Genomic DNA, 8,345 nt, shown 5'->3' with positions numbered 1-8,345 from the left:
GCACGGCTGCCACGATTTTTCGCGCCGAGGCGCCTATTGAATGTGGGAAAACAAACGTACAAAACTCAAACCACCCCCTCGCTAGGAGAGCAGTATGGAAGAAGGTACCTACACTACATATACAATCCAGAACGATCCTAATAAGAACGCAGGTATAAAGGCGCGTACACTAATGAGCGCATCGTTTCACAGGCCGTCTCCTCGAATCTCACGCTGCGCGAACTGCCTTCGGAATAAAACCCCCACATTATACGCAAGGAGCGTCGGCTTCAGGACGCAGGCAGGTGTCCACGCCTTACCGTCCAGAACAATCCCAATAAGAACGCAGCATCTAAATCAAAAGGGCCACACTCTGCTTTTTCCCGCAGGATTCCTTGTGCAACAAAAGCAGACAGATAACACACAAAACTAGGCGCTCAGAAATTTGCCTCTATGTGTGTGTGTGTTTGTGGGCAGAGTTCCATGCTTACTATACAGTCCAGAACAATCCCAATAAGAACACAGAATCTAAATAAGAAGAACCACATGTTGGTGTTTCCCGTAAGAATGTGTAATGAGGCACGCGGATAAACACGCAAACTAAATGCTCAAAAAATTTGCGTGTCTGTGCGCGTGCTTACGGGCAGAGTTCCATGGTTACAGTCAGGAACCATCCGAATAAGAACGCACGTGTATATCTTTTTAAACTGTGCTGAGCAGCACCTCAGGGGCGACTGCCGGCATGCATTCACCGTTCTCACGGCGAGAATCCAAGATCACTACAGAACAAAAATTAAAAGAAAAAACGCGTACATCCTACACACGCACGCGCGCGCACTCACGAACAGCCCAAAAAGAGAACCGGACCGCTTGCAACGTCGTACACGACTCTATATAAGCTTCATTTCCCCTTTCCCTCCTCTACTTCGTAGCAAAACCTCCTCTCCCACCGCAACGCTTTCCATGGCGAGATTATATTAAGGATGCGAAGCAGGAAATGTACTACAGCGGGCGTCCAGAGCGAGAGATTATAGAAAGAAAAATATAGAAAAGAAAAACGACGTAATAAAGAAGGGTGCATTAACTCGAACAGGCTGCTGCCGCCGCTGCAAGCAGTGCGAGAAAAGAAACAGGTGTACGCGGCCCGCTTAGGGAAAGAAATATGAGCGGCGATTTCTGGACACACCGTACACGCGGCAGAGACACATACTACGCAGCACCCCTCCAGAGTGGAAGGGTCCAGATAAATGGTCGGGCCGGATATAATTAAGTTGAGGAAGAATTACAGAACGGATGAGTGAGTGAGTGAGTGAGTGAGTGAGTGAGTGAGTGAGTGAGTGAGTGAGTGAGTGAGTGAGTGAGTGAGTGAGTGAGTGAGTGAGTGAGTGAGTGAGTGAGTGAGTGAGTGAGTGAGTTTCTCTCTCTCTCTGTCTGTGTGTGTGTGCGTGCGTGCGTGCGTGTGTTGTACCACATACGATTTCATATGAAAATGTCGATGGCACACGTAAACCAAATAGGTGTGGAAATATTGTTGGCTAACTGCAGTTCGCTAATGTTAGCAACCGTACTAACAACGTAGCGTCTGTAATGGTAGCAATGTTACTAGCTTTGTATACCTACTTCCCTGCATGTAGTAACGGTAAGTAGTAAGTGTCGCGATAGCAAAGTTCACTGCCGTAGCCAGGGCGGAAGGAGCGGGGGGGGGGGGGGCAACTCCCCCGAAAATTTTCCATTTTGTATGTGTTGTAAAGAAGAGAAAAGAGATAACGCCCGTTCCTGGGCCGGCTATTCTTATTCTCCGACTTCGTTCTCCTCTTCTTCCCGCTATAGCCTTGCTCGCGCCAGTGCCCGAGCGCCGCTCTTGCTTCCTTACAGTGTATATATGCACGCACACATACAAGCATACGCACAAATACATAAAATATGGTCGAACACTTCTCCCCTCCTCCCCCTCCAAAAAAAATCTAGTTACGCTACTGGTAAAGTTACTAACTCGCCACTTACTACCCGGAGTATCTGCATAGGTAGTGAATATTGTAGCAAGCATTTACTACCTCAAGGTTGGTAAATACCAGTACTTCTGTTTTAGGAGTGTACATCACTGCCTTTGAGAACAGGAATCCAAGGCAAACGTCGATCCTTCGGCGCTCAAATCGTCTCTGAAAATCGCCGCTGTCCGAAGTTCCGAAAAATTGGTACACGCTGTACCAACTTTCCTGCACCCTGACGTCACGACACGATATATGGGTTTCTCGTCACGTGCTCGCGCAAGATATAGTGACATTTCCACGGCGGCTGTGCTGCGTGGCTCCGTTGGTATAATGCACAAGCGGCCATTTTCAATGTTTTCGGTGACCCGCAAGCGGTCATTTGGTATACTTTGGTACCTGACGTCATCACAACTAGTCATACTGATGCGTGAAGTCACCAGATGCGTGAAGTCACCGGATGCGTGAAGTCACCAGAAATAGACACTGCAGCTTGACGTCACGCTAGTGTCGATGTCAGTAGGAGCGCCATGAGAAATTGACTTTAATATCAAAATAAAATATCAGCATTTACTGAGCTTCACGCTTGCTCAGAGCTGTCTCTGTATACAGGAAATTTATACGACGTAGTAAATTCAGCTTCGAAAATTGGTGTCGGTACCCCTTTAATCATAACCGAAGTGTATTCGGTCACTCGCCACGGTGGTTATGGCGCTCGACTGCTGACCCGAAGGTCGCGGGATCGAATAGCGGTCGCGGCGGCCGCATTTCGATGAAGGCGAAATGCTAGAGGCCCGTGTACTTAGATTTAGGTGCACGTTAAAGAAACACCAGATGGCCAAAAAATTCCGGAGCTTTCCATTACAGCGTCCCTCAACCATATCGCGGTTTTAGGACGTAAAACCCAAACAATTCTTATATAAGAGTGTCTTCGGTCAAGAGTTTCAAAACTGCCACTGTTACGTAGCAATATCGTAATACAGTTAAAGGAAAAGCCGGACTTTCCCCAGTTGAATTGGAGAAAATACGGCACACGTCGAGAAGGACGTGCCTGGCGGCGTCGACAGTGCGCTGGAATGTCGAGGTCATCAAAATATATAGATACGCATAGTACAGCGCGAGCAATGAACGCGCGCGCGCGCCTTCGTCGATCCCACCCGTGGGAATGGAATCCACTCGAAGCCATACACTCTGGCCTGTTGCAAGAAGCGAGGCAAGAGATATGCACTCACTTTCTGGTAAGAGTAGTAGTAGTAGTAGTAGTAGTAGTAGTAGTAGTAGTAGTAGTAGTAGTAGTAGTAGTAGTAGTAGTAGTAGTAGTAACAATAATAAAAAACGCACAGAGTTTCTTATGCATTCGACTAAAACAACACGAAGGCAAAAGCCATCTTTTTCTTCTCAGTCAATGTATTGATCGGAGCCACACGGAGCCGAAAGAACGAAGCTTAGACAAATCCATGTACTACCAATCATTCCCATTAATTCCCATGCTGGCTGAAGCGCTATGCGTTGCAGCTCCCATAGACACTAGCGCCAGAGTTCCCTCTAGTGAATTATTAAGAAACTCTATGGGTATAACCATGGCGGCCATGATGTGTTTGCGGTTTCCAAAATTGAATCCGGCGTTTGGTGCATACAAAAGCATAGCCTTTGAGATTTGTAGCTGATAATCGGGGTGGGGGTGGGGACTGCCGCTTAGAGACCAAGATTAAATAAAGACCACATATTTATTCCGCATACGTCTTTCGTAAAAGAAATAAATGAATCCGAAGCGGTGTCTAACGTGTCACGTTCAGTTTTCGGCGACTTCTGGAACGAGATCCAGACGAAAAATTAAAAAAAAAAGAAGCAGACGACGACTCCCGCACAAGCAGACTTCCTGTATAAATTCCATTTAAGCCCCACCGAAAAGAGTTTCGCTCTAGCGTACTAAAACAAAACAAAGCATGATAATAATGAAGCTACGAAAACAAAACAAAAACACAATAACAATGAAACGACGCAGACGGTTCAGCGACCTGCGTAAGTGTCAAACGCACGAACAAACCCCACCACATTTTCCTAGCGATCAAAACGAAGAAAAAGCAATAAAAACAAACAAAAACCAGATACTTTCAGCTGCTGTGTAGAAAAGAGACCGAGGTCCCCAAGCTGCGACGCTACGATTGTAAAATTGTAAAGCATAGCTGTCTCTCGCCGCAGCATTTTGCTGAATCGCGTTGCCGACAACGATCATGTCTTCTATCGTTCAAAAAAGCCCGACCAGCCAATGCCCTCGACAACGTTTCAGAGAACGAACGCTTAAACGAACGAACGAACGAACGAAAGAAAGAAAGAAAGAAAGAAAGAAAGAAAGAAAGAAAGAAAGAAAGAAAGAAAGAAAGAAAGAAAGAAAGAAAGAAAGAAAGAAAGAAAGAAAGAAAGAAAGAAAGAAAGAAAGAAACGGGAAATGACCCTGCATCGATGCACAGATGGTTCGGCAGTGAACAAGCAGCGGCAAAAAACACGTAAAATCAACGAACATAAAGAAAAATTAAAGGCGCAGCAAAAGCTAATACATCGTCTTTTTTTCTACTCGATTCGACAGTGACAAAGTGCTTCGGAAGATTATAATTGCAGGAAATCGTCGAAATAAAGAAAAGAAAGAAGAGATTCCATAAAACACGTAGAGACGAGACTGTGGCGGAAATGCCAGCTGCAAATGTATTTCACGTTAAAGGACTCCGCTATACTGGTGAGAGAAAAAAAAAAAAAAAAAAGCACGCAACTTGCTTCGCGTGACTGGACCACGAATTAAAGATAGACTTACTTCCCCGGGTTTCTGTAATTTTCTTTTGCAATTTTTTTTTCATTAGTAGACACGAGGTTACGAGGAAAAGTGAATAGTAGAATTTGAACCGCCGACGCTAGCGGGGTCGTCAAGCTTATTAACAATCGCCGTCGCTGTCTAGATCAAGTCGGTTTGAATGCGTAAGTAGTAATAATAATATATGGGGTTTTACGAGCCATAACCACGATATAATTACGAAGCACGCCGTAGTGGAGGGAGGGCACCGGAAATTTCGACCACCTGGTATTTTTTAACGCGCATTGACATAGCACAGTACACGGGCCTCTAGCTAGCATTTCACCCTCCTTCGAAATGCGAACACCGCGGCCGGTATCGTACCCGCGACCTCCGGAGGAGCACCGTAACCACTGTACCACCGCGGCGGACGATAGTTTGGTTTGAATACGTAACTAGGGGTCCAGCGGTAAAGCCGGGACTACTAATTAAGCGGTAGTTTAAAGCCAGGGCCGGCTGACAGTAACACATCGCTAGTATGTCAGTAATAATTGACGCTTTAAGACCTGGAACGCCATGACAGTGGAGGGACGTACTTCACTTGCATATATGCGAATTTTTTAAAATGGTATTTTACTTCTCTGCATGTCAATCGCGTTATGTTACGAATTCCGCAAAAGATCGCGGCAAACCTATACGTCACGGCTAACGTACGGAGTGATTTATTCGGCTAATTAGAGCGGTATCCATATAAAACTGGCATTGAAGAGTTCACTGCACCTAATGGCTTACAGAAAGCATTCCGACTACGCGACTTATCACAGTTATTTAGTCCGCGTATGAGTGCTAAAAGAAGCGGTATTTTAATTAGCTACACGTTAATTACGCCTTTCACTACGAAAAATTCGCAAGTGGGAAACATACGTCACTGCTAACGTTTCTTTGTACTACCCAATTAGAGCGATGTTATTTAAAACAGCATTAATGAGCTCATTGCGGCTATAATAAGGTCATGTAATGAGACAAATTCATCCCAACTACGAAAGTTAGCATGCGGTATACGCGGCTGACGCCTCTTGCTTGATTTGGAGCTGGAATGTAATCGTCCAGTAGAGTTGGCGCATAAGGCAATATTACATGCATGCACTGATGACGAGATGTAGCTATGAAACCTACCAGTTAAATAAAATAGCACCAGCATCTGTCACGTGCCCGACTGATTTAGCATGTTGCACCTTCAGCCGAACGCACAAACACTCAAAATCTGTCACTTTTAATTGGAGTGTTCAATCCATCTTGGTGAAATAACAGACGCCGTCGAGCAGACGACAGCTCACAAAACCAGAAGTTTGGCGCAAAATGGTGCAAGCAAACATAGAGAAAAAAAAATGTTTACAAGCACCGTATGGTAGACGATGACGTCCAGAGTTTTCTCCAAGTTCATGCGACACGCAAACAGCTGTCCTTAGATGTTTTTTTTTTTTTTATGACTGTTCACGTGAAACTGAAGGGTTATTCATCACATGAACCCCCATTACTATTGGATGCCATAGTGCTCCGACATTCCCAGTAAGTTGACTGCACTGCTCAGCACGGATGGGCGTGTCCCTGAACATCATCACCTGAGGCGCCGTTTCGAGACAGTTTCTTGAAAAACTGCCTCACAGTTGATTATGACAAGAACGAAACAATGCAGCGTTAGCTGGTACACCTACCACGCATAACACCCGTTGACATCTCGACAAAAAAAAAAAGGAAAAGTGGTTTGCCTTGTCAAGGATGTCTCTCTAATGACATTACGAACAATGCACAGAGGAGCGAACGGTACTTTTTTTTTTTCCTGTAATAAAACAGAAAAGGAAAGAAGAGGCATGGCTGGTGAGAATGACCGCCGGTCGTGGAAAAAGAGGTAAAAAAAAAAAGACGATTTCTTCTTCAGTCGTTTTCCTTCATAGCGGCATGAGGAGGGGAAAAACGTAGCTACAAGGCGTCGCGTAGCGGTTTAAAAACTTCGGCTTTTCGTGATCGTAGCACGCACGTAGTAGCGGCAATCGAGCGAGGGTAAAAAGAAATAAAGAGGAACTGAAAAAGAATCGGCAGCTAGTCGACCGAATTCTGGAATGCCGTAGTTCTAGCCGACCGACATTATTACGTCAAGGCACTGTTGGATCAGAGTGAAAACTTGCGCAACGGACGCAATGCTTAGCTTCCTCCCGATGGCATCGATCGACTGCTCTGGATCACGCCAGATCACGGATGCCGCCACACTGCGAAATTCCTTCACTGGAAACACAATAACCTCGCCACACCTCGCCACTTTTTGAAACCACATTTAGAAGGGGGCGAAAGTGGAGGGCGAAATGAAATTCGAAAGATCGTTATCAGTCAGAACAGAGGTGCGCTGAGGCGAACGGTTTTTCTAAGACGCCTCCGTCGGGGCGACCGACCCAGACGCCGCCAAGGACGTTTCGGCTCACATCGAGATCACCGCAGATTTCGTCGGGTCGCGTCTCTCGCGCAGTTCTTTTCGGTACAAACGTAAGTGAACACGATACCTGAATCCCCGAGGAGTTGACTTTCTGCTGAGTACGTTTCGCTCGAGATGCGTTCGAGAAAAAAAAAAAGGAAAGTCAAGATGGTCCACTTGTCAAAAATGAGGCGCCGGAGTGCCCGTCCCCCATCGCCGAACGTCACAACACAACAACGCGGCGCTCGCGTGATAATATCGTCGCACAGGCATCGAAATGCCGATGCAACAACCGTCACAACGCACAGCTGTATACGTACACGTGTCAACGATTCGAGCGCGTGCAATCGTGAAAACTTGGCAAAAACTTACCGGGCGACGACGGTCAGAGTGGAGCCGTTTAGGCTTAGCAGGAGCCCGCCGCTAGGCGTTAGCGAAGCGGTGTGTACGACGACGCGTCGGCCGGTGTTGCAAGTACGCCGAATGCCGCCGGCGCGCTAGAGACACCAGCGTGCAGCACAACTCCACACCGATGTTTGCACCAACAACGTTGACAGCGTGTCATTCGTATCCAAAGGAGAGATGTTTTGCTTGGCACTTTTCTCTCCTGCAGGTGTTGTCGTTTGCGCTGTAAAACTGTGTAGCACCACGAAATGCCGCCGCTGCTTGCAAATCCTGTCGTCGCTGCTAAAGGGAGCCGAGTCGTAGAGTAGGCAGCTCACCGCAGGCCCCTTCGGACGCACTCGACGAAAAAAAATATAAATAAAAAACGGAGCACACCGGGCCGCCGCTATCGACACCAACCGCGATGCAAGAGACGTGCACGAAATGCCGGCGCCGGAGCCTGTTTTGTTCGCGGAAAAAAAGCTTGGCTTCTTTCGCGCTGCTCCACCAAGTCGTGTTTCGTGTTGCCCGCTACAAACGCGCTCTAGCCTACAGGTGTCTTTCAGTTTTTGTTTCAGTTTGTCGCGTAATTCTTTTTTATTTCTCTCTCGCTCTCTCGACAGCCGGAGCGAGCGCCGATATTCGCGACACCTGCCAGAAAATATGTAAACTCGTTTCGTAAGCCTTGTTATTGCTTTCATAGGTGGCGCCACATTACACAAACGTTACAGAGGCGCGCGTT

The 8,345-nt window shown here is 46.7% G+C and overlaps 1 protein-coding gene across 2 annotated transcripts in view; it reads right to left on the bottom strand.

Annotated features, from left to right (window-relative positions):
• Nucleotides 1-8,110, bottom strand: part of LOC119375492 (spectrin beta chain, non-erythrocytic 2) — a 220,566-nt gene extending 212,456 nt beyond the window's left edge. The window contains exon 1 of one of the 2 annotated variants that reach the window (XM_049411038.1): nucleotides 7,592-8,110. The gene's annotated coding sequence lies outside the window, so the exon portion shown is untranslated. The remainder of the gene's footprint in view (nucleotides 1-7,591) is intronic. The other variant, XM_049411039.1, reaches the window with a different exon arrangement.
• Nucleotides 8,111-8,345: the final 235 nt, after the last annotated feature.

The sequence above is a fragment of the Rhipicephalus sanguineus genome, chromosome 11, assembly GCF_013339695.2.
Source record: "Rhipicephalus sanguineus isolate Rsan-2018 chromosome 11, BIME_Rsan_1.4, whole genome shotgun sequence".
In the NCBI taxonomy this organism is placed as follows: domain Eukaryota; kingdom Metazoa; phylum Arthropoda; class Arachnida; order Ixodida; family Ixodidae; genus Rhipicephalus; species Rhipicephalus sanguineus.
Note: the sequence above shows the minus strand (reverse complement) of the source record. Positions and strands in the feature narration are given on the sequence as shown.